We start from the raw sequence: 25,581 nt of genomic DNA, 5'->3' as shown, positions 1-25,581 counted from the left end.
AGCTAGCAACAATAACTGGGAAACAGAGTCACTGAAAAAGCACTGGGAGGAATTGGGGTGAGTCATTAGGTGTAGGAAATCATCCATGTACTGGAGGATGTATTGTAACCAGGAAAGGTTGGCGTGGAGCGCCTTGATGACTTTGACTTTTTGGTCTACAATGCATTGGTAGACGAGGACTGGTTGTGGAGCTGGGACACTTGTTGAGAAATGTGTAAATCAGCCACAGGGTAAATGGGTGGGAATAAAATTTGCCAAATACTCCTGCACTCCAATGTTAGTTCTAGAGAACTGGGATATACAGCTTCTTGGGGTTTGGTTGTTGGTTTGAATATATTTCTACTTTGCAATTCCAATAGCTACAGCTCCCATAGGTGTTAACATCTTGAAGACAGGATTTTCCCCTTTTTCATTGCGAATAATGGAACCAGGCAAAGGGGTGATAAAGACCAAGTGAGTCTGGATATATTGGGATTCTTAAAGGCTTCTGGCACCCTTTTGGAGAGCTATCCTCTGTTTTTATAACGTTGTTGTACCTGTAATATGTTTTTCTAACAATAAATCTCCAGTGTTGTGTATTGGGAGGATTAGGGAGTGGCTGGGCAGTAGTACCGGAGTTAGTAATGGGGAATAACAAAAACAGCCATAAGAATGGAGGACAGAGGCCTGTGGGACACACATGGCCTGGGCTTAGGCCACCAGGTCATAGATGTCCTTTCTAGAAGATCTCATTGTCCTGCTGTGGGTGGGGTCTTTGTCACCTCATAAGTCCTTGACTTGTTGATAGAGTGTCTATCTTCTTGATTGATATCAGACCTTCCTGTCTGGGACCCATATAGGCCTCAGCATGTCCTGTGGAAAGACACAAGCAAAATCCCCTCCTGTCATGATGAGAGGGAGGGTTGGGTCCCTCTCATACTCTGTCTAAGGGATCAGGCCATCATTCCAGGATGGGAGGGGTTACTCCTGGTGCCAGTGGGGATAAATAAGAAGTGTAGAGTCTTTGTAAATATTAAATATATGTAGAGTTGCTAGGTCCATTGCTAATTGTATGCTAGCAGATAGGTGATTGTTCTTTGTTTTGTAAGTTAAGCATTTAGAGTTGGCTCTGGGGACTGTAAGAATCCCCGCCTGACGGCCAATCTCCTATTGTGAACAGAGGTCTTGGATTGGGAACTAGTACGAGCAAGACCATTATGAGTTTCTATCTGTTGAGCAATGCCCATGGCAGTGAAGGTGGAGAGTGTGTTAATCTTTTTGAGCTTTCTCCCATTTGAGCTGCTGTCCATGTGAAATGGGAGTATGTGTCAACAGTGATAAAGACATTTTTTGGAGGCTGAGTTTGGGGATGTGGGTGACATTAATTAGGCAACGGGCATTGAATTTGAGACCTCAGGTGTTAGTGGCCTTAGTTTGTAAAGTTGAGGAAGTAACAAGGAATGCACAAAAGGAGCATATTTTTATTATCCTATGAAATTGATCAAGAGGGACATGGGGGAAACTGGTATCAAGCCCTTTTACATTTGTGTGTGTGTGTGTGTGTGTGTGTGTGTGTGTGTGTACATGAAAATGATCTGATTACTTAACAGAGGCTGTGAATATTCATGTAGAAGCAGTCTGATCAGCAAGAGTATTGGACCAGGCAGAAGACTGTGAGATCTGACATGATGGATGTAGAGGGGAATGACCCTTCCCTGTAAGAAGGTGGAGACACAGATGAACAGAGGGGAGAGTGGGTTGGTGTCTAAATTCACAAAGATCTTGAAAACCAAAAAAGCAAAGCAACAGCATATAAACTGTTTTCAGAGAGGGCTAAAGGGCCCATTGGCTTCCTTGAGGGTTAAATAAATAGCATATACTTCCTTGTATTAGGGTGAGAAATGGGTAACTCTCTGAATTGAATAGTGGGGGATTCATTCCTAGGGGAGTAACATATTTTTGCCATGGCTCCCCTGTTTCCTCCATAAAAAACACTGAGGGAGCCTCAGTGATGAGCCTCTTTGCCAAGAACTGGAGGTGGTGTAGCCATCCCAACAGAGGTTGGGCAGAAACCCCTCTTTTGTTAGAGTAATGATTACCAAATTGTCCCTGGAATCTTATTAGGCTAATAGCAAAGAAGGCATGATTTCTGAGTAGTGATTGGATATGAGAGAGAGAGAGAGAGAGAGAGAGAGAGAGAGAGAGAGAGAGAGAGAGAGAATGAATGAGGTGACAAGAATATCAGGTTCCTCCTAGTCTAAGGTTTGTAGGTAGGACTCTATCTCTGCCATTTCTAAGAATAATAGCAAGTGTATTAACCTCAGAATTCTAGGTGCACTAACCACCAGGGTGTGGAGCCATTTCAGCACTCCCTGGGGCTGACACAGTGCTCCCACAAGGGTAGAGGAGGAGTTAAAAATAAGAAGCTTTCAAGGCATTGTTGGATCACAACTTGTGAGTATCATATCTTTAGGGCACATTAATGGTACCTAAAGTCCCAATTGTCTCAGAGGAGAGAGCTCTTGCAGAGGGAGGAGGCTTATTTATCCCCTTTTAGAGAATCAAAGAGAGGCTGTAGGGTACTGTTGGGGAGGGAGAGCCATATGCATAGTCAATTAAGGTTTCCCTAAAAGCTTTGGATGGAGTTGAGAGTTAAAAGTTGAGGGAAGGAATCCTGGGTTTAAGAGATTGTATTGACAGGTGAGATGAACATTTTTGAAACAAAGAGGAGCCTGCCAGGAGATCACAGGACTCAGGAATCTCGGAGAACTGGGGACTGAAACCTTACAGTCTTCATCTGCGCCCCAGAGTTAAACCTGTGGCACAGCTTCCCAGACCCAAATCTTGCTGCCCTGAGAGAGGTGGTCTCCAAGGAGTGCTGTCACGCCTAAGATCACAGGTTCATGGGTTCACAGGAGGGATAGGCTCCAGTCAGAAACAAGAAGACCAAGTAACACCAGAAATAAGAAGCTGTAAAGAGGCACATGCATGAACCTAAGAAACAGAAACCAAGGCTACTTGGCATCATCAGAACCCAGTTCTCTCACTACAGCAATTCCTAAATACCCCAACATGCCAGAAAAGCAAGATTCTTATTTAAAAATCACATCTCAACCCAAATCCAGGGGGAAGAGAGCTGACCATCCCGGAGTGCAGACATCCTGAGACTGCAGGACAGACTGTCACCTCTGCCCATGTCCCTGGTCCAAGGAGAAACTACACAGTGCCTCTGGACACAGGGATATTAGGAAGAGACAGCCGCCAGTACCTGCGATTCTGGTCTGTGCCCAGGACTGAACTGAACCAGCCAAAGAGCTCCCTGCACACAAATCCCATGGGTGAGAGAGCTGGACCCTCAGGCATGTGGGTACTCCTGAGAAGTCAGAGGAGACTACCCTCTGCCAACAGTTCATACCCAATGGGGAATTGCATAGTGCCAACTGTGCCCGCTGGGTGCAAGGACATACGAACAATTAGAGGCAGGACAGTTTGATTCCTGCCCATGCTGAGAGCTCAAAGACAGTTTCCAGAAGCATTGCCACAGCTGAGAGCAGAGGTAAGACCCACTTTTCTGCTACCAAGTGACCTGCCTGTTGGATTCAGAATACACAGAGGAAGAAGTCCTCTGGGTCAGGGAACTTCCTGTTTCTGGCTCTGCCCGGAAGTAAGCTGATACCATCCCACAGTTCCTTGTACCCAAATCCTGTGGGGAAGAGAACTGACCACCCAGGAGTGCAGACATCCCGAGACCGCAGGACAGACTGCCACCTCTGCACACCTCTGCCCACATCCCTGATCCAAGGGGAAACTACAGATTGCCTATGGACACAGGAATATAGGAACAGACAGCCCCTGGTACCTGTACTTTTGTTTTGAGCCCAGGACTGAACTGAACGGGCCAAACAGCTCTCTGAACTGAAATCCCATGGGGGAGAGAGCTGGACCCTCAGAAGTGTGTATACACCTGAGAAGTCAGAAGAGAATACCCTCTGCCCACAGTCCAGACCCACGAGAGAATCACATAGTGCCAACTGTGCCTGCTGGGTGCAAGGACCTATATGAGCAAAAAGGGGCAGGACCCTTTGACTCCTGCCCATGCCTAGAGCTGAAAGACGTGTCATCTCCAAGAGCGCTGACACACCTAAAATCAGAGCACCTGTTCTCAGGTAAGGCTGAAAGAAAAGAGGAAAACAGTTCTACAGGAGTGCTGACACAGAGGCCTACAGGAGGGTCAAGTCACTCTCAGAGACAAGACAAGCAAACACCAGAGACAACCTAATGGTTAAAGGCAAGCAAAGGAACCCAATCAACAGAAACCAAGACTACTTGGCATCATCAGAGTCCAGTTCCCCCATCAAAGAAAATACTGGATATCCAAACACACCAGAAAAGCAATATTTAGATTTAAAATCACATTTTTGATAATGATGGAGGACTTTAAGAAAGACATAAAGAACTCCCTTAAAGAAATGCAGGAAAACACAAGTAAACAAGTAGAAGCCCTTACGGAGGAAACACAAAAGTCCTTGAAAGAATTCCAGGAAAACACAAACAGGTCAAGGAATTAAAAATGGAAGTAGAAGCAATAAAGAAAGCAGAAAAGGAAACAACCCTGGATATAGACAACCAAAGAAGAGACAAGGAGCCGCAAATATAAGCATCACCAACAGAATTCAAGAGATAGAAGAGAGAATCTCAGGAGCAGAAGATTCCATAGAAATCATTGACACAACAGTCAAAGATAATGGAAAATGGAAAAAGCTACTGGTCCAGAACATACAGGAAATTCAGGACTCAATGGGAAGATCAAGCATAAGGATAACAGGTATAGAAGATAGTGAAGACTCCCAGCTCAAAGGACCAGTAAATATCTTCAACAAAATCATAGAAGAAAACTTCCCTAACCTAAAGAAAGAAATGCCCATAATCATACAAGAATCCTACAGAACTCCAAATAGTTTGGACAAGAAGAGAAATTCCTCCCATCACATAATAGTTAAAACACCAAATGCACAAAACAAAGAAAGAATATTAAAAGCAGTAAGGGAAAAAGTCAGGTGACATATAAATGCAGACATATAAGAATTACACCAGACGCCATTTTACCAAAAGCAATCTACAGATTCAATGCAATCCCCATCAAAATACCAATCCAATTCTTCAAAGAGTTAGACAGAACAATTTGCAAATTCATCTGGAATAACAAAAAACCCAGGATAGCTAAAGCTATCCTCAACAATGAAAGGACTTCAGGGGGAATCACTATCCCTGAACTCAAGCAGTATTACAGAGCAATAGTGATAAAAACTGCATGGTATTGGTACAGAGACAGACAGATAGACCAATGGAATAGAATTGAAGACCCAGAAATGAACCCACACACCTATGGTCACTTGATTTTTGACAAAGGAGCCAAAACCATCCAATGGAAAAAAGATAGCATTTTCAGCAAATGGTGCTGGTTCAACTGGAGGTCAACATGTAGAAGAATGCAGATTGATCCATGCTTATCACCCTGTACAAAGCTTAAGTCCAAGTGGATCAAGGACCTCCACATCAAAGCAGACACACTCAAACTAATAGAAGAAAAACTAGGGAAGCATCTGGAACACATGGGCACTGGAAAAAATTTCCTGAACAAAACACCAATGGCTTACGCTCTAAGATCAAGAATTGACAAATGGGATCTCATAAAACTGCAAAGCTTCTGTAAGGCAAAGGACACTGTGGTTAGGACAAAACGGCAACCAACAGATTGGGAAAAGATCTTTACCAATCCTACAACAGATAGAGGCCTTATATCCAAAATATACAAAGAACTCAAGAAGTTAGACCGCAGGGAAACAAATAACCCTATTAAAAAATGGGGCTCAGAGCTAAACAAAGAATTCACAGCTGAGGAATGCCGAATGGCGGAGAAACACCTAAAGAAATGTTCAACATCTTTAGTCATAAGGGAAATGCAAATCAAAACAACCCTGAGATTTCACCTCACACCAGTGAGAATGGCTAAGATCCAAAACTCAGGGGACAACAGATGCTGGCGAGGATGTGGAGAAAGAGGAACACTCCTCCATTGTTGGTGAGATTGCAAACTGGTACAACCATTCTGGAAATCAGTCTGGAGGATCCTCAGAAAATTGGACATTGAACTGCCTGAGGATCCAGCTATACCTCTCTTGGGCATATACCCAAAAGATGCCCCAACATATAAAAAAGACACGTGCTCCACTATGTTCATTGCAGACTTATTTATAATAGCCAGAAGCTGGAAAGAACCCAGATGCCCTTCAACAGAGGAATGGATACAGAAAATGTGGTACATCTACACAATGGAATATTACTCAGCTATCAAAAACAACGACTTTATGAAATTCGTAGGCAAATGGCTGGAACTGGAAAATATCATCCTGAGTGAGCTAACCCAAACACAGAAAGACATACTTGGTATGCACTCATTGATAAGTGGCTATTAGCCCAAATGCTTGAATTACCCTAAATGCCTAGAACAAATGAAACTCAAGACAGATGATCAAAATGTGAATGGTTCACTCCTTCTTTAAAAGGGGAACAAGAATACCCTTGGCAGGGAAGAGAGAGGCAAAGATTAAAACAGAGACTGAAGGAACACCCATTCAGAGTCTGCCCCACATGTGGCCCATGCATATACAGCCATCCAATTAGACAAGATGGATGAAGCAAAGAAGTGCAGACCGACAGGAGCCGGATGTAGATCGCTCCTGAGAAACACAGCCAGAATACAGCAAATACAGAGGCGAATGCCAGCAGCAAACCACTGAGCTGAGAATAGGACCCCCGTTGAAGGAATCAGAGAAAGAACTGGAAGAGCTTGAAGGGGCTCGAGACCCCATATGTACAACAATGCCAAGCAACCAGAGCTTCCAGGGACTAAGCCACTACCTAAAGACTATACATGGACTGACCCTGGACTCTGACCTCATAGGTAGCAATGAATATCCTAGTAAGAGCACCAGTGGAAGGGGAAGCCCTGGGTCCTGCTAAGACTGAACCCCCAGTGAACTAGACTGTTGGGGGGAGGGGGACAATGGGGGGAGGGTGGGGAGGGGAACACCGATAAGAAAGGGGAGGGGGGAGGGGGATGTTTGCCCGGAAACTGGGAAAGGGAATAACACTCGAAATGTATATAAGAAATACTCAAGTTAATAATAAAAAAAAAAAGAATTACACCAGACACTCACCAGATACTATGAAAGTCAGAAGATCCTGGACAGATGTCATGTATCTAAGAGAACAAAAATGCCAGCCCAAGCAACTGTATGCAGCAAAACTCTCAATTAACATAGATGGAGAAACCAAGGTAGTCCATGACAAAAACCAAATTTACACATTATCTTTCTACAACTCCAGGATAATAGATGGAAAACTCCAACACAAGAAGAGAAAGTACACCATACAGAAAGCAATAATATAATTTCCTTGCAATGAAACCAAAAGAGACACAAACATAATTCCACCTCTAACAACGAAAATAACAGGAGGCAACAATCATATTTCTTTAATATCACTCAACATCAACAGAGTCAATTCCCCCCAAACAGACATAGACTAAAAGACTGGATATGGAAAGAGGACCCAGCATTTTGCTTCATGCAGACACTACAAAGACAGACACTACCTCAGAATAAATGTCTGGAAAACAACTTTCCAAGCAAATAGCCCAAAGAAACAAGCTGGAGTTGCCATTCTAATATCATATAAAATTTACTTTCAACCAAAAATTATTGAAAAAGGTAAGGAAGGACACTGCATATTCATCAAAGGAAAAATCCACCAAGATGAACTCTCAATCCTAAATATCTATGGTCCAAATGCAAGGGCACCTACATTCATAGAAGAAACCTCACTAAAGCTCAAAACACACACTGCACCTCACACGATAAGGAGATTTCCACACCCCACTCTCATCAATGGACAGATCCTGGAAACAGAAATTAAACAGAGACATAGAGAAACTAACAGAAGTTATGAAGCAAATAGATTTAACAGATATTTATAGAACATTCCATCCTAAATCAAAAGGATATGCCTTCTTCTCAGGACCTCATGGAACCTTCTCCAAAATTGGCCATATAATCGATCACAAAACAGGCCTCAACACACACAGGAAGATAGAATCTCATGCATCCTATCAGATCACCACTTATTAAGACTGGTCTTCAATAACAACAATAATGACAGAAAGCACACATATACATGGAAGTTGAACAGTGCTCTACTCAATGACAACTTGATCAAGGAAGGCATAAAGAAAGAAATTAAAGACTTCTTAGAGTTTAATGAAAACGAAGGTACAACATACCCAAATTTATGGGACACAATGAAAGCTGTGCTAAGAGGAAAACTGATAGCTCTGAGTGCCTGCAGAAAGAAACAGGAGAGAGCATATGTCAGCAGCTTGACAACACACCTAAAATCTCTAAAACAAAATGAAATAAATAAACACAAGAGGAGTAGAAGGCAGGAAATAATCAAACTCAGGGCTGAATACAACCAAGTAGAAAGGAAACAGTCTATACAAAGAATCGACAAAACCAGGAGCTGGTTCTTTGAGAAAATCAACAAGATAGAAAAACCCTTAGCCAGACTAACCAAAGCTCACAGAGAGTGTATCCAAATTAGCAAAAGCAGAAATGAAAAGGAAGACATAACAACAGAATCAGATGAAATTAAAAAAATCTTTGGAAGGTACTGAACACGCCTATAATCAACAAAACGTGAAAATCTGGAGGAAATAGACAATTTTCTAGACAGATACCAGGTACCAAAAAATCAGGAACAAATAAACCATCTAAACAACCCCATAACTCCTAAAGAAATAGAAGCAGTTAATAATAAGTCTCTCAAACAAAAAGAGCCCAGGATCAGAAGAGTTTAGTGCAGAATTCTATGAGACCTTCACAAAAGATCTCATACCAATACTTTCCAAACTATTCCACAAAATAGAAACAGATGGAGTACTACCGAATTCCTTCTATGAAGCCACAATTACTCGTATAGCGAAACCACAGAAAGACCCAACAAAGAAAGAGAACTTCAGACCAATTTCCCTTATGAATATTGACACAAAAATACTCAATAAAATTCTGGCAAACCGAATCCAAGTACACATCAAAACTACCAGCCATCATGATCAAGTAGGCTTTATCGCAGGACTGAAGGGACAGTTTAATATACAAAAATACAAGAATGTAATCCACTATATAAACAAACTCAAAGATAGGAACCACATGATCGTTTCATTAGATGCTGAGAAAGCATTTGACAAAATTCAACACCACTTCCTTATAAAAGGCCTAGAAAGATCAGAAATTCAAGGCCCATACCTAAACATAGTAAAAGCCATATGCAGTAAACCAGTAGCTAATATCAAATTAAATGGAGAGAAACTTGAAGCAATCCCACTAAAATCAAGGACTAGACAAGGCTGCCCACTCTCTCCCTACTTATTCAATATAGTACTTGAAGTCCTAGCCAGAGCAATCAGACAACAAAAGGAGGTCAAAGGGATACAAATTGGAAGGGAAGCAATAAAAACAGCACTATTTGCAGATGATATGATAGTATATTTAAGTGACCACAAAAGTTCCACCAGAGAACTACTTAACCTGATAAACAACTTCAGCAATCTGTCAGGGTATAAAATTAACTCAAACAAACCAGTAGCCTTCCTCTACTTAAAGGATAAAGAGGCTGAGAAAGAAACTAGGGAAATGACTCCCTTCACAATAGTCCCAAATAATATAAAATATCTTGGTGTGACTTTAACCAAGCAAGTGAAAGATCTGTATTAAGAACTTCAAGTCTCTGAAGAAAGATATTGAGGAAGATCTCAGAAGATTGGAAGATCTTTCATGCTCATGGATTGGCAGGATTAATATAGTAAAAATGGCCATTTTGCCAACAGCAATCTATGGATTCAATGCAATCCCCATCAAAATTTCTAGTCAATTCTTTTTTTTTTTCATCTTTATTAACTTGACTATTTCTTATTTACATTTCGATTGTTATTCCCCTTCCCGGTTTCACGACCAACACCCCCCTAACCCCTCCCTCTCCCCTTCTGTATGGGTGTTCCCCTCCCCACCCTCCCCCTATTACCACCCTCCCCCCAACAATCATGTTCACTGGGGGTTCAGTCTTGGCAGGACCAAGGGCTTCCCCTTCCACTGGTGCTCTTACTAGGCTACTCCTTGCTACCTGTGAGGTTGGAGCCAGGGTCAGTCCACGTGTAGTCTTTGGATAGTGGCTTAGTCCCTGGAAGCTCTGGTTGCTTGTCATTGTTGTTCATATGGGGTCTCAAGCCCCAGTTTTAATAGGGTCTAACTTCTTGAGTTCTTTGTATATTTTGGATATAAGCCCTCTATCTGTTGTAGGATTGGTAAAGATCTTTTCCCAATCTGTTGGTTGCCGTTTTGTCCTAACCACAGTGTCCTTTGCCTTACAGAAGCTTTGCAGTTTTATGAGATCCCATTTATCGATTCTTTTTTTTTCTTTTCTTTCGGAGCTGGGGATTGAACCCAGGGCCTTGCGTTTGCTAGGCAAGTGCTCTACCACCGAGCTAAATCCCTAACCCCCCATTTATCGATTCTTGATCTTAGAGCATAAGCCATTGGTGTTTTGTTCAGGAAATTTTTTCCAGTGCCCATGTGTTCCAGATGCTTCCCTAGTTTTTCTTCTATCAGTTTGAGTGTATCTGGTTTGATGTGGAGGTCCTTGATCCACTTGGACTTAAGCTTTGTACAGGATGATAAGCATGGATCGATCTGCATTCTTCTACATGTTGACCTCCAGTTGAACCAGCACCATTTGCTGAAAATGCTATCTTTTTTCCATTGGATGGTTTTGGCTCCTTTGTCAAAAATCAAGTGACCATAGGCATGTGGGTTCTTTTGTGGGTCTTCAATTCTATTCCACTGGTCTATCTGTCTGTCCCTGTGCCAATACCCTGCAGTTTTTATCACTATTGCTCTGTAATACTGCTTGAGTTCAGGGATAGTGATTTCCCCAGATTCCTTTCATTGTTGAGGATAGTTTTACCTATCCTTGGATTTTTGTTATTCCAGATGAATTTGGAAATTGTTATGTCTAACTCTCTGAAGAATTGGATTGGTTTTCGATGGGAATTGCATTGAATCTGTCGATTGCTTTTCGTAAAATTGTCATTTTTACTATATTAATCCTGCCACTCCATGAGCATGGGAGATCTTTCCATACAGATCTTTCACTTGTTTGGATAAAGTAACACCAAAGTATTTATATTATTTGGGACTATTATGAAGGGTGTCGTTTCCCTAATTTCTTTCTCAGCTTCTTTCTCTTTAGTGTAGAGGAAGGCTACTGATTTATTTGAGTTAATTTTATACCCAGCCACTTTGCTGAAGGTGTTTCTCAGGTTTAGTAGTTCTCTTGTGGACCTTTTTGGATCACTTAAATATCCTGTCATATCATCTGCAAATAGTGATATTTTGACTTTTTCTTTTCCAATCTGTATCCCTTTGATCTCCTTGTGTTGTCTGATTTCTCTGGCTAGGACTTTGAGAACTATATTGAATAAGTAGTGAGAGTGGGCAGCATTTTCTACTCCCTGATTTTAGTGGGATTGCTTCAAGTTTCTCTCCATTTAGTGTAATGTTAGCTACTGGTTTGCTGTATATGGCTTTTACTATGTTCAGGTATGGGACTTGAATTCCTGTTCTTTCCAGGACTTTTATCATGAAGGGGTGTTGAATTTTGTCAAATGCTTTCTCAGCATCTAATGGAATGATCATGTGGTTTTGTTCTTTTAGTTTGTTTATATAATGGATCACGTTGATGGTTTTCCGTATATTAAACCATCCCTGCATGCCTGGGATGAAGCCCACTTGATCATGGTGGATGATTGTATTGATGTGCTCTTGGATTCGGTTTGCCAGAATTTTATTGAGTATTTTTGCGTCGATATTCATAAGGGAAATTGGTCTGAAGTTCTCTTTCTTTGTTGGGTCTTTGTGTGGTTTAGGTATAAGAGTAATTGTGGCTTAATAGAAGGAATTCGGTAGTGCCCCATCTGTCTCAATTTTGTGGAATAATTTGGATAGTATTGGTATGAGGTCTTCAATGAAGGTCTGATAGAATTCTGCACTGAACCCATCTGGTCCTGGGCTCTTTTTGGTTGGGAGACTTTTAATGACTGCTTCTATTTCTTTAAGAGTTATTGGGTTGTTTAAATGGTTTATCTGTTCCTGACTTGACTTTGGTATCTGTCTAGGAAATTGTCCTATTCCTGCAGATTTTCAATTTTTTTAATATAGGCTTTTGTAGTAGGATCTGATGATTCTTTGAATTTCCTGTGATTCTGTAGTTATGTCTCCCTTTTCATTTCTGATTTTGTTAATTTGGACACACTCTCTGTGTCCTCTCATTAGTCTGGCTAAGGGTTTATCTATCTTATTGATTTTCTCAGTGAACAAACTTTTGGTTCTTTTGATTCTTTGTATGGTCCTTTTTGGTTCTACTTGGTTGATTTCAGCTCTGAGTTTGATTATTTCCTGCCTTCTACTCCTCCTGGGTGTATTTGCTTCTTTTTGTTCTAGAGCTTATAGGTGTGCTGTCAAGCTGCTGACATATGCTCTCTCCTGTTTCTTTCTGCAGGCACTCAGCTCTATGAGTTTTCCTCTTAGCACAGCTTTCTTGTATATTGTTGGTAATGCTTGCATCTGTGACTCCTGATCTCTTTCCTAAGTTTTCCATCTACAGGGTTGACTCTTTTTGTTATTTATTTATTGTTTCTATTTTTAAATTTTATTTTCTTGGATATTTTATGTATTTAGATTTCAAATGTAATCCCCTTTCCGCCCTGTCCCATACTCCCTCCTCCTGCTTTTTTAAGGATGCTCCCACTCCCACCCACCTACTCCAACCTCAATGCCTTGTCTTTCACACAAATTGGGGAAATGAGCCCTCAAAGGACAAAGGGCTTTTCTTCCTATTGATACTGGACAACGCCATCCTCTGCTACACATGTGGCTGGTATCATGGGTCCCTCCATGTTCACTTATTGTTTCATGGGTTAGACCTTGGAAGTACCGGTGGGGTCTGGTTGGTTGATGTTGTTGTTCTTCCTATGGTGTTGCAATCCCCATCACCTCCTTCAGTCTTTTCTCTAACTCCTCCACTGAGGTAGCTTTGTTCGGTCCAGTGGTTAGCTGCACGCACATTCATCTGTATCAGTAGGGTTCTGGCAGAGCCTCTCAGGGGACACCCATATCTGCCTCCTCTCAGCAAGCACTTCTTGGCATCAGCAATAGTGACTGGGGTTGATGGTTGCTTATGGGATGGATGCCCAGGTGAAGCAGTCTCTGGATGGCCTTTTGTTCAGTCCCTGCTCCACTCTTTGTCCTTTTATTTCCCCCTGTAAGTATTTTGTTCTCCCTTCTAAGAAGGAATGAAGCATCCACATTTTGGTCTTCCTGGATCTTCTTGAGCTTCATACGATTGGTGAACTTTTCTTAGGTAGTCCAAGCTTTTGGGCTAATATCCACTTATCAGTGAGTGAATACCATGTGTCTTCTTTTGTGATTGGGTTACCTCATTCAGGATGATATTTTCTAGTTTCATCAATTTGCCTAAGAATTTCATGAAATCAGTTTTTAAATAGCTGAGTAGTACTCCATTGTAGAGCGCCCTCCTGTGGTGAACAACGGTACTGCGCATGCGCAGGCTTTGCACCTGGCATCAGTTGGCTGGTAATATGCTAATGAGGGAGCAGTAACATGCTAATGAGGTGATTCGTGCTCCGCCAATCCCTGAAGGACAATTAGCATAGCCCCAGCCTGCTGTCTATAAGGCGAGCACTCTTGCTGCCTGAGGTCCCCGTATCAGCAAAATGAAGGTGGTCCTGCAATAAAGGCTGTTAAGAAGGATCTGACGGTGTTGCGTCTTCCTTGTTGGACGAGGTGGGCGCTACAACTGGTGGCCTTGTACGGGGACCCGAGAATATTCTCATGGATCCAGAAGTCTTCAGATTCAGGACAGCGACGTCGGTAAATTCCCGGATAAGGGAAGATAAGGTTCTCTGGAGGTAAGCAGAGACGATGAATAAAGTTCTCTGAAGGTAAGCAGAGAAGTTGAAAGCCTTGGTATAGAGGCCGAGAGGTTAGTGAAGTTGAAAGCCTTGGTATAGAGGCCTAGAGGTTAGTGAAGTTGAAAGCCTTGGTATAGAGGCCGAAAGGTTAGTGAAGTTGAAAGCCTTGGTATAGGGGCCTAGAGGTTAGTGAAGTTGAAAGCCTTGGTATAGAGGCCTAGAGGTTTGTGAAGTTGAAAGCCTTGGTATAGAGGCGGAAAGGTTAGTGAAGTTGAAAGCCTTGGTATAGAGGCCAAAAGGTTAGTGAAGTTGAAAGCCTTGGTATAGAGGCGGAAAGGTTTGTGAAGTTGAAAGCCTTGGTATAGAGGCCAAAAGGTTTGTGAACTACGGCAATGTTGTTTCCAATTGATCCTTTGTGGGTAGGGCTTGTAATTTTGTTTCTTTTTTTCTTTGTGTGGGATAGAGAAGCCACAGAGGGCAAGCTTAGGCCCGGACCAAAACTTCTTTGGCGAATGGTCCCTGCCTGCTTGGAGGATAAACGATGTGAGGAAGCCGTTAAGACAGGTCAGAGGGTCCTTGCAGAGCAACAAGAAAGTATATCGGAGGGAGAAAAGGTCTCGAAAGAAAAAAAAAGAAAAGAAAAGGAGATAAAAGGAACAGAGAGAAGGCAGAGATAAAAAAAGAGGATAATCAGGACCAGGAAACAAATAAGATCTATTCTTCTTTAAAAACCTTGACCTTAGGAATGTCAGATGATTCAGAGTTTAGTGAGGATGATGAGGTTGATCTCGAGGAAGAGGCTGCTCAATGTGAGAGGGAGAGATATGATCCAGACTGGCCACACGCTAGTGCACGTGGCAACGAGGCAGACAATTAGACAAGAAAGCAGTTATACCAACAGCACCTCCGTATAACCCTCAACATAAAAGCATGGTGAAGCCTACACAAGCTACTTCCTTTTGCCCAGAGGTGTGGAAAGAGATGGGATTAATAAGACCCTTGAATATTACCCTTCTGCACAGCTTGCTGTGTTAGGCGTAAAATCTTGTATTCAGCATTTTGGTATTTTACCCAAGAAAATTATTATACCATATACAACAGCTCAGATAGAAACATTGTGTGCCTTGATAGATGATTGGGCCATATTGCACTGTAGTTTTGATGGAGAGTTTGACAATCACTATCCTAAGGATCCTTTGCTACAATTTTTTACTGAACATCCAGTGATTTTTCCAAAGGTCACTGCCTCAGAGCCTTTGTCGGGAGCATTAGATATTTATACAGATGGCTCCAAAACAGGTGTAGGTGCCTATAGGGTTGATTCTCAAGAACCAGTATTAATTCAATACAGTTCAGGCACCCCCCAAATTACGGAATATAAAATTGTATTGGAAGTTTTTAAAAGATTTCATGATTCTTTTAGTTTAATTTCTGACTCCGCTTATGTATTTGGGCCAGAAAAAACAAATTTTTTATACAACATATTCGAGCCCATACTAATTTGCCTGGTCCCATGACCAGTAATAACGCCCTGGTGGATGCTAGTACTCGTAGAGAGTTTATTTTTCATACTGCTCCAGTTGATCTCGCTAGAGAATTTCATCAAAAGTTTCATGTTCCTGCTTTTACTCTTCAACAAAAATTTAACATCTCTAGGGCTACAGCTCGTGATGTGGTGTTACGTTGCCAGAGTTGTGTTCAATTTCACCACCCTCGTCATGTGAGGATTAACCCTCGTGGTCTGATCCCGCTAAAACTTTGGCAGATGGATGTCACACACATATCTCAATTTGGAAATTTAAAATATGCTCATGTTTCTGTTGATACCTGTTCCGGTATTGTATACGCTACTCTGATGACTGGTGAAAAGGCTTGTAATGCCATTAGTCGTTGCTTAGAGGCATGGGCAGCCTGGGGAAAGCCTGATAGTATCAAGACATCAACGGGCCTGCCTACACTGCAAAGTCCTTTTGGGCATTTTGCCAGACAATGCAGGTCAGTCATACTACAGGATTACCATACAATCCTCAAGGTCAAGGGATTGTGGAAAGAGTGCATCATACCTTAAAAGAGCTTATACAAAAACAAAAAGAGGGAATTGCCAGCCGCCGAACACCAAAAGAACAACTTTCTTTGGCTCTTTTTACTCTAAATTTCTTAATTTTGGATGCACATGGCCGCTCTGCCGCAGATCGCCATACTACTACTACACCTATGACTAATGCAGAAGTAAAGTGGAAGGATGTCTTAACTGATGAATGGCGTGGCCCAAATCCCGTGATTTCGAGATCTAGGGGAGCTGTTTGTGTTTTTCTGCAGAATCAAGAAAATCCAATTTGGGTACCTGAGCGCTTGACTGGAAGATTGCCTTCTGCTCTTCCTGAAGATGAGACAACGAACCCTACTATTACTACTGGGAATGGTAATCCAGGTTGATTCACTCATCTTGTGGGCTATTGCCAGATCCTGGCCAGTACCCATGCCAGTTCATAGCAATTCTACTGTTTTGCCAACCTTTTTCTCTACCTCCTGTTTGTGTGATGTTCCCTGTATAGTGCCAAATGGAGAAATGCCCCAACGGTATGCCGCCATTAACTTTTCTCTGTTGCATACCTTATGTTTTACTGTTAAGAACTCTTCCCTGCCCTGCGTTTGGTCGGGTAGAGCCACATTTCAATATTTAATATAATATAAGCTCTAATGTGAGCAATGTACCCATTTGGCATCTGGCTTTCTATTAGCTAATCAAAGGATAGATTTAGTTCAAGAACAAATTGTTTCAATATAATATAAGCTCTAATGTGAGCAATGTACCCATTTGGCATCTGGCTTTCTATTAGCTAATCAAAGGATTGATTTAGTTCAAGAACAAATTGAAGCACTGTGTCATATGACGCAGCTGTCATTCGTTTCCTCCTTTAGAGTTTATGCATTATTCCTTTGCGAGCTAATTTTTCTCAGCATTCTCAACAGAGCAAAGAAATCTCGAATTATCTGAAAGGAAACTGGTCCATGAAAACAGAGCAACTATCAAGACAATTGCTGATGCAGATTGCTGTCCTCAACAGCACTAGGTTGGACCCCATCACAGTTGAAGATTTGACCTCATGGATCACCAACGCTTTCTCCCTTTTTAAGGAGTGAACGGGCATGTTTGCCTGGGGAGCTATTGTCCTCCTGGGATGCAGAGTAGGTCTCTGGCTTATTGGCTGTTTAAAAAGAGAACATGCCAGACACAAAGTGGTTGTTTACCAGGCTATGACCACCATTAAAAAGGGTGCTTCTCCCAACATATGGCTGGCCTCTTTGAAAGATTACGAGTTCGCCCTAGATCATTTTTGTTACTGTCATGTGGAGTCATTGTATCCAGAGCCGGGCAACTTTCCTCGAGCTCGGACCAACCTAAGACATGGGGCCCAGTGACGATAGGGTAACTCTATGACGGATAAGGCCGAGTTTGGATGAGAACGACCTAAGACAGGAGCAATGACAAGATTGACATGACACCCAGATCTAGACCAGTCATTTTATTAAACAAAAAAGGGGGAGATGTAGGGCGCCCTCCTGTGGTGAACAATGGGACTGCACATGCACAGGCTTTGCACCTGGCATCAGTTGGCTGGTAATATGCTAATGAGGAAGCAGTACCATGCTAATGAGGTGATTCGTGCTCCCCCAATCCCTGAAGGAAAATAAGCATAGCCTCAGCCTGCTGTCTATATAAGGCAAGAACTCTTGCTGCGTGAGGTCCCCGTATCAGCAAAATGAAGGTGGTCCTGCAATAAAGGCTGTTAAGAAGGATCTGACGGTGTTGCGTCTTCCTTGCTGGACAAGGTGGGCGCTACACTCCATTATGTAAATGTACCACATTTTCTGTACGCCTTCCTCTGTTGAAGGTCGTCTGGGTTCTTTCCAGCTTCTGTCTGTTATAAATAGGGCTGCTATGAACATAGTGGAGCATGTGTCCTTGTTATATATTAGAGCATCTTTTGGGTATATGCCCAGGAGTGGTATAGTGGAGCCCTCAGTTAGAATTATGTCCAATTAAAAAATTAATTTATTCTTACACTCTAGATTGTATTACCCTCCCAGTTCACCCACCCGAGAGTTCCACATCCCATACATCCACCCATGTATCAGCACTCACTCCCCCACCCCCGTCTTCACAAGGACATCCCCACCCCATCCACATCATCAGACCTCTAAACTTCCTGGGGCCCCCAGTCTCTTGAGGGTCAGTTGCATCTTCTCTGAATGAACCCAGATCCAGGAGTTTTCTGCTGTATATGTGCTGGAGGCCTCATCTCACCTGGTGTATGCTGCCTGGTTGGTGATCCAATGTCTGAGAGATCTCAGTGGTCCAGGTTAATTGAGACTACTGGTCCTCTTACAGGGTTGCCTTCCTACACAGCTTCCTCCAGCTTTCCCCTAATTCAACCAGAGTGGTCAGCAACTTCTGTTCATTGGTTGGGTGCACATTATTTGCATCTGACTTTTTATACTGCTTGTTGGGTCTATTAGAGACCAGTCATGATAGATCCCTTTTTGTGAATGGCCCAACAACTCAGTAATGGTGTCAGGCCTTAGGGACGTCCCCTTGAGGTGGATCCCACTTTGGGCCTGTCACTGGACCCTTTCCTCGGACTCTTTTCTTTTTCCATCCCTGTATTTTTTTTCAGACAGGAAGAATTATGGGTCAGAGTTTTGACTGTAGGATGACAACCCCATCCTTCACTTGATGCCTTCTCTTTCTCCTGAAGGTAGATTCAATAAGTTCCCTCTCCCCACTGTAGGGCCTTTCATCTAGGGTCCCCCCTTTCAGTCCAGAGGGTCTCTCACTTCCCAGGTCTCTGGTACATTCTAGAGGGTCCTCCCAACCTACTTTCTGCCAAGGTCACTGTTTCCATTCTTTCTGCTGGCCCTCAGGGCTTCAGTCCTTTCCTCCCACCCAAAACCAGATCATGTTCCCCTCTCCCCCTACCCCAATTCCCTTTCCCTCCCCCCTTGTGATTGCTTTCCTCTCCCTCCCAGGTGGAACTGAGGCATTCTCATTTGACCCTTCAGCTTGTTGAACTTTTCAAGTTCTGTGGACTGTATCTTGGGTATACTGTACTTTTTGGCTAGTAACCACTTATTAGTGTGTGTGCAATTTTCTGAGGAAACACCAGACTGATTTCCAGAGTAGTTGTACCAGCTCACAATCCCACCAACAATGGAGGAGTGTTCCTCGTTCTCTACATACTCACCATCAAATCCTGCACCTGAGTTTTTGATCTTAGCCATTCTGAATGGTGTGAGGTGGTATCTCAGGGTTGTTTTGATTTGCATTTCCCTGATGACTAAGGATTTTTTTTTTACATTTCCTTCACTTGTTTGATTGTGCTTTCATGTATTTCTTTCAGGGATTTATGTGTATCCTCTTTAAGAACTTCTACCTGTTTACCTGTGTTCTCCCATATTCATTAAGGGAGTTATTGATGTCCACTTTAAGTTCTTATCATCTACATGAGACAGGATTTTAGATCAGAATCTTGCTTTTCAGGTGTGTTAGGGTATACAGGGCTTTCTGTGGTGGGAGAACAGGGTTCTGTCATTGCCAAGCGACACTGGTTTCTGTTGCTTAAGTTCTTGTGATTGCCTTTTGCCATCTGGTTATCACTGGTGTTAACTGGCCTTGCTGTCTCTGACTGGAGCCTGTTCCCTCCTGTGATCCTGTTTGTGTTGAGCATCCTTGGGTCAAGCTGTCTCTGGGTGTGGGAGGGGCTCTGGAGCATCTGATCTGTGATCCTGGATGTGGCAGGTCTCCTGGGAGTCAAACTAACTCTGGGTGTTGGCAGAGTCGTGGATGCTGTAGCACAGGATCTGTTCCTGGAGGCAGTTGAGAATCAGAAGGAAGGTGTGTCTTTGGCAAGGTGGAAGTCCTGTGTACTTGGGTCCTGGGGGATGTCCCAGGTAGGTCAGGAATTGGGGCAGTGAGGAACTCACCTGTGAGCCTGGTGTTTTCATAACTCCTGGGGCTCATGCCATCTCTGGGTGTGAGTGGGGTGGTGTGGAGGGAAAAGTTTGCCTTTCTGAACTTCAAATTGTTTCCTATGATTTTCTACACCAGAGCTGGTAGCAAAAACATCCTAGCCTAGCTTGACTAACAATACTATTTTTCCAAATGCTTTCTAAGAGTGGTGGTCCCTGCTGACAATTTACATGTAAAAGTTCTTTCCTAGAGTAGTGATCGAATCACTAATCTGCTCTAGTAGCAATGCCTGAAAGTGATTAAACACTATTATTGTGAATGCCAGAGATTCTGCCCAGTGAGGGGCTAAAGAGTCCTGAGAGTTTTTATGCAATTCTTAGATCAAGGGTGATGTGAGGAGAGCAAACAAGCAGAACTCCATAATAACATGAAGTCGTCAGGACCTTTAGACTTTGGGGCCAAGCCTCAACTGAGGCTTACCTATCCTGATTGTGCTAAACAGTGAGCTGCGTCCCTGAGTTCTAAAGCCATTTGTCCTTCCCTCTGCATTGCCCTTGGTATTCATGATCATAAAAATATAAATATGGCAGGTTCCTACATTGTATACCTTAAAAATAGACAGTTACACATTCATTTCAAAGGGTGTAAGATCAGGGAGGGAAAATATAGCTGGTTGTAATGTAGACATGCTCAGTGCAGTAGAACATGAAGAAGAAAAGGGGCTTCGTGTTACAGGTTGAGGAGGAGCGCAGGCATGAGATATGAAGGAGCATAGAAAGATAATTCTTTTTCTTGTATCAACTCTATCGTACTGACTTAGCTAGCATTTCTCTTGCTGTGATAAAACATTGTGACCAGAAACAACTCAGGGAGGAAATGGATTATTTCTTTTCCACTTCTATATCTCAGGCCACCATCAAAGGCAAATAGGACAAGAATTCAAGCAGGGCAAGAATCTGGAGACAGAAGCTGATGCGGAGGCCAATGAGGAGTGCTGTCTAGTGGATTATTCCTCATGGCTTGCTCAGCCTATTTTCTTGTAGAACTCAGGGCCATCAGCCTAGGGATGGCCTCATGCATGTTGGGGTGGGAACTCTAACATCAACCATCATTCAAGGAAATATATCACAGGCCAAACAATGGTGCGTTTTCTCAATTAAGTTTCCCTCTTCAAAAATCACTCTAGGTTGTATAAAATTGACATAAAACTAATGTTTGTGGATAAGTGGATGAAATGTATTTGACACCTAAAGAATAAGATTTAATGTGATGCTTTACAGCTTCTCTTTTCGATACTGGTTCTGACTGTATGTACGTTCATTAAGTTGAGTAGACCTTGGGACTGGGAAAATTTAGGTGTGTGGTATTTTTTAATTTGTATTTTCATAACAAAAGTTTATTTGTTAAAAATAAAAAGATAAAATCTATAATAATCTCAATTCACTTTGTACTGTTGAAGTACTTCATTCAGTCAGAGAATTGTAAGGGAGATGATAGGCTATTATTCCTTGTCTGCACTAATTTTAAAGGACAGTTTTCCATTCCAAAAAAGAATCAGATTGTATTTCCTGTGATCTCCTGGTTAATGACCTGGAGACTGCCTCTTCTGACCTCTTGCAATGGTCCTTCTAGAACACTGTATTCCCCAGACAGGTACCCAATTTTCCCTCCTACATTTATGTTTTCCAGACTTGTAAGCAGATCACTCTGTCATTTCATTTTGGATCCATGGTACCTGAGCTGGGTTTGAAGGAACACTGCAATCGTGCAAAAGTCTAGCAGTTCTGAGAAGTTTGCCACTTTGGAATATTTGGGATACTTTGAGACACTTTCTCGGTGTGGAATAAATGTTAATTTAGTCTTGGGCAAGCCTGCTAAGCTGCAGCGAGAACGAACAATTTCTTGGGACCAGTCCTCGAAGTTCATGGCATTGGTACAACTATAAAGGAGGAAGCACCTGGATTTTATTTGTTGGTCAGCCATGAGGCCATCCTGGACTCAACTACTTGATGATCTGCAACAGAAATTAACCCCTAGAACACCAATGGCTTGTGCTCAAAGATCAACAATCGACAAAAGGGACTTCATAAAATTGCAAAGTTTCTGTAAGACAAAGGTCACTGCCAATAGGACGAAATGGCAACACACAGATCAGGAAAAGATCTTTACCAATCCTACATCCAATAGAGGTCTAATATACAATATATACAAAAAACTCAAGAAGTTAGACTCCAGGCAGTCAAATAACCCTATTAAAAAGTAGGGTATACCTAGATGCACAGAACACATGAAACTCAAGAAGAATGGCCAAAAAGTGAATGCTTTACTCCTTCTTTAAAAGGGGAACAAGAATAGGGAGGCAAAGTTTAGAACAGAGACAGAAGTAACACCCATTCAGAGCCTGCCCCACATGTGGCCCATACATATACAGCCACCCAATTAGACAAGATGGATGAAGCAAAGAAGTTCAGGCTGACAGGAACTGGATGTAGATCTCTCCTGAGAGGCACAGTCAGAATACAGCAAATACAGAGGCGAATGCCAGCAGCAAACCACTGAACTGAGAACATGACCCCCGTTGAAGGAATCAGAGAAAGGACTGAAAGAGCTTGAAGGGGACCCCATATGAACAACAATGACAAGCAACCAGAGCTTCCAGGGACTAAGCCACTACCCAAAGACTATACATGGACTGATCCATGGCTCCAACTGCATAGGTAGCAATGAATAGCCTAGTAAGAGCACCAGTGGAAGGGGAAGGCCTTGGTCCTGCCAAGACTGAACCCCCACTGAACGTGATTGTTGGGGGAGGACGGTAATGGGGGGAGGATGGGTAGGGGAACACCCATAGAGAAGGGGAGAGGGAGGAGTTAGGGGTATGTTGGCCCGGAAACTGGGAAGGGGAATAACAATCGAAATGTAAATAAGAAATACCCAAGTTAATAAAGATGGAAAAAAAGTGGGGTATACATGGATCCAGCTGCATATACAGCAGAGGATGGCCTCGATGGGCACCAATGGATGGAGAAGCCCTTGGTCTTATCAAGGCTGGACACCCCAGTGTAGGGGAAGGTCAGGGAGTGCAGGAAGGGTGCGTGGATAATGAGGTGAACACCCTCATAGAAGGAGGGGCAGGATATGATAGGGGGCTTATGTCAGTGATACCGGGAAAGGGAATAACATTTGAAATGTAAATTAAAAAATCCAAAAAAAAAAAGTAGGGTACAGTGCGAAACAGAAATTCTCAGCTGAGGAATACCAAATGGCTTAGAAGCACCTAAAGAAATGTTCAATATCCTTAGTCATCACGAAATGCAAATGAAAACATCCCTAAGATTCCACCTGATACCAAATTGGCTAAGATAAAAAACTAAGGTGACAAAACATGCTTATTCAGATGTGGAGAAAGGGGAACTTTCCTCCATTTTTGGTAGGATTGTGAGTTGGTACAATCACTCTGGAAATCAAGTCTGAAGGTTTCTCAGAAAATTGGACATAATACTACCTGAGGACTCAGCTATACCACTCCTGGGAATATACCCAAATGTTGCTCCAACATATAACAAAGACACATGCTCCACTATGTCTATAGCAGCTTTATTTATAATAGCCAGAAGCTGGAAAGAACCTGTGAGGTTTTCCTTTGCCTTTCCAGTCTGAAACTCTGAGGCTTCCCTCCTCTGCTAAGATGCATCTGTACGGAACTTGTTAACGGCAGTGCAAAGATGATTGATCACTAAATGTACTCCATCAGCATCAATATTCTGGCAGGTTTCACAATGACCATAAGGCCAGGAAAGTAGCTGTTGGTAACATTTGATGCTGAAGTAAGCTTCAGTATGTAAAAATCCCTGCTAAATGTTGGACAAGCTAAATGAACCCGAGGGGGATTTTTTACATTTGCAAAATTTGATCCTCCAATAGACAAATTTTGGAGCTCCAGGCCCTGAGGTCTCTCTGATGCACCCCTATACTAGAATGCTGCTACTGGAGCTTGTATTTTGTCCCAATCCTAACCTAATCCACAAAGGAATGACACTTGCACCAGTGCACGCAGGACACCGAGGCAACCTGACCATAGATGGGACAGGAAACACTTGGCGGTATTTCTCTAGAAAGTAGGTGCTAGTATTCTAAAACTTTCATCAGCTACGATGGGTTTAAAAGTTAAATGATGTCAAATCCTTGCTCCCAGGCAATACTGATCTTTGTACAGAGACCAGTGTGTAACAGTATGCCAGGCTTGCAGAGGGATAAAACAGACTCCAAGACGGCCATGATGTCAACATTTTAAAATACCATGCCTGATGCTACTTGTTCACCACTCACAGTCCTAAATCTGGGCTGCCTCTCAGAGACCCCTGAGCTAAACATAGAAGGCCACCATTGTTCTACGTAGACACCCAAGATTCAAAGCAATCTCTAAAATCTTGTAAATATTCCTGCATATTTTTTTCATCTAGAGCTGGCCTGGTGTTGCTCCCTGATTTACGTCTTGTATTGAGGGCCTGGTTTTCCAATTAATAGCCTACCTAGAATTTCCAACAGGATCCCTGTTGTTATGGTGCAACTATTCCTCTACACTACCACAGGCAAGGCACATTTTAGTACTACCAGACTGAACATCAGGCTGAACAGGAAATAATTTAGCCCCGTTTGTAGTCATTTTCTGACTTATCTTCATATGAGTGTTGATGATAGACTTTCTGGACTTGACCGCGCCCTGGATCTGGCCCAAGAATTGTACTGGTCTTCAAAGCCCATGTTCAGAGCCAAACAACCCTCCTATCCCAATGGATGGTTATGGCTCAGACAACACCCATATTCTAGGCTCTTGGGTCACAGCCTTCGTTGATCCTGTTGTGCACATCACAAGCAGCCGACCACACCTTAAGTGGCACGCGCATTCCCACATTAGGAATTCAACCACATCAACCCCCATTGGGACTACAACTTGCCCCTTGGACCTCTCATGGAGAAGCTGCTGCCTAGGCCTAACTGTGCTTATGAAAGTGTATTCATCATGGAAGCTGCATCCCCTAATGTCAGAGCTCCCACCTGTTCTCAGGATCACATCGCCCTCTCCTTTGCCAGGAGTATGGGTCAGGAGCGACTCAAATATACATGGTTGTTTAGTTTCCCCTGCTTGCAGGCTGTGACTGGATAATCTCTCTCCCCCACATATGAAAGGAGTCCTCGCAATAGAATATTTGAGCAGGAATGGGCTCCTATCCCCCAACCTCGACCCTGGAAAAGTCTTGCCTGATATCCCACCTCGCTAATCTCTCTCTTAGCAACCTCTCCCGCAATCTGCTAACATGGCGTTTCCTCCCCCATTTTTCCTGACTTCAGTGGTCTGCAAGAAATTGATCCTTCCTTCAGTACTATTCACAAATCTCAGTAGGTTGTCCTGCCTCACATGTTGCCAAGCACTCTGCGGAGTCTTTTCTCCTTCAGGGACTAACCTCGCATTGAATAAAATGCCTAGGTAAGCAGTAAATATTGGTCTTGTTTGGCCTAGTGTTAG

The sequence above is a fragment of the Rattus norvegicus genome, chromosome X, assembly GCF_021556685.1.
Source record: "Rattus norvegicus strain SHRSP/BbbUtx chromosome X, alternate assembly SHRSP_T2T, whole genome shotgun sequence".
NCBI lineage: Eukaryota > Metazoa > Chordata > Mammalia > Rodentia > Muridae > Rattus > Rattus norvegicus.
Note: the sequence above shows the minus strand (reverse complement) of the source record.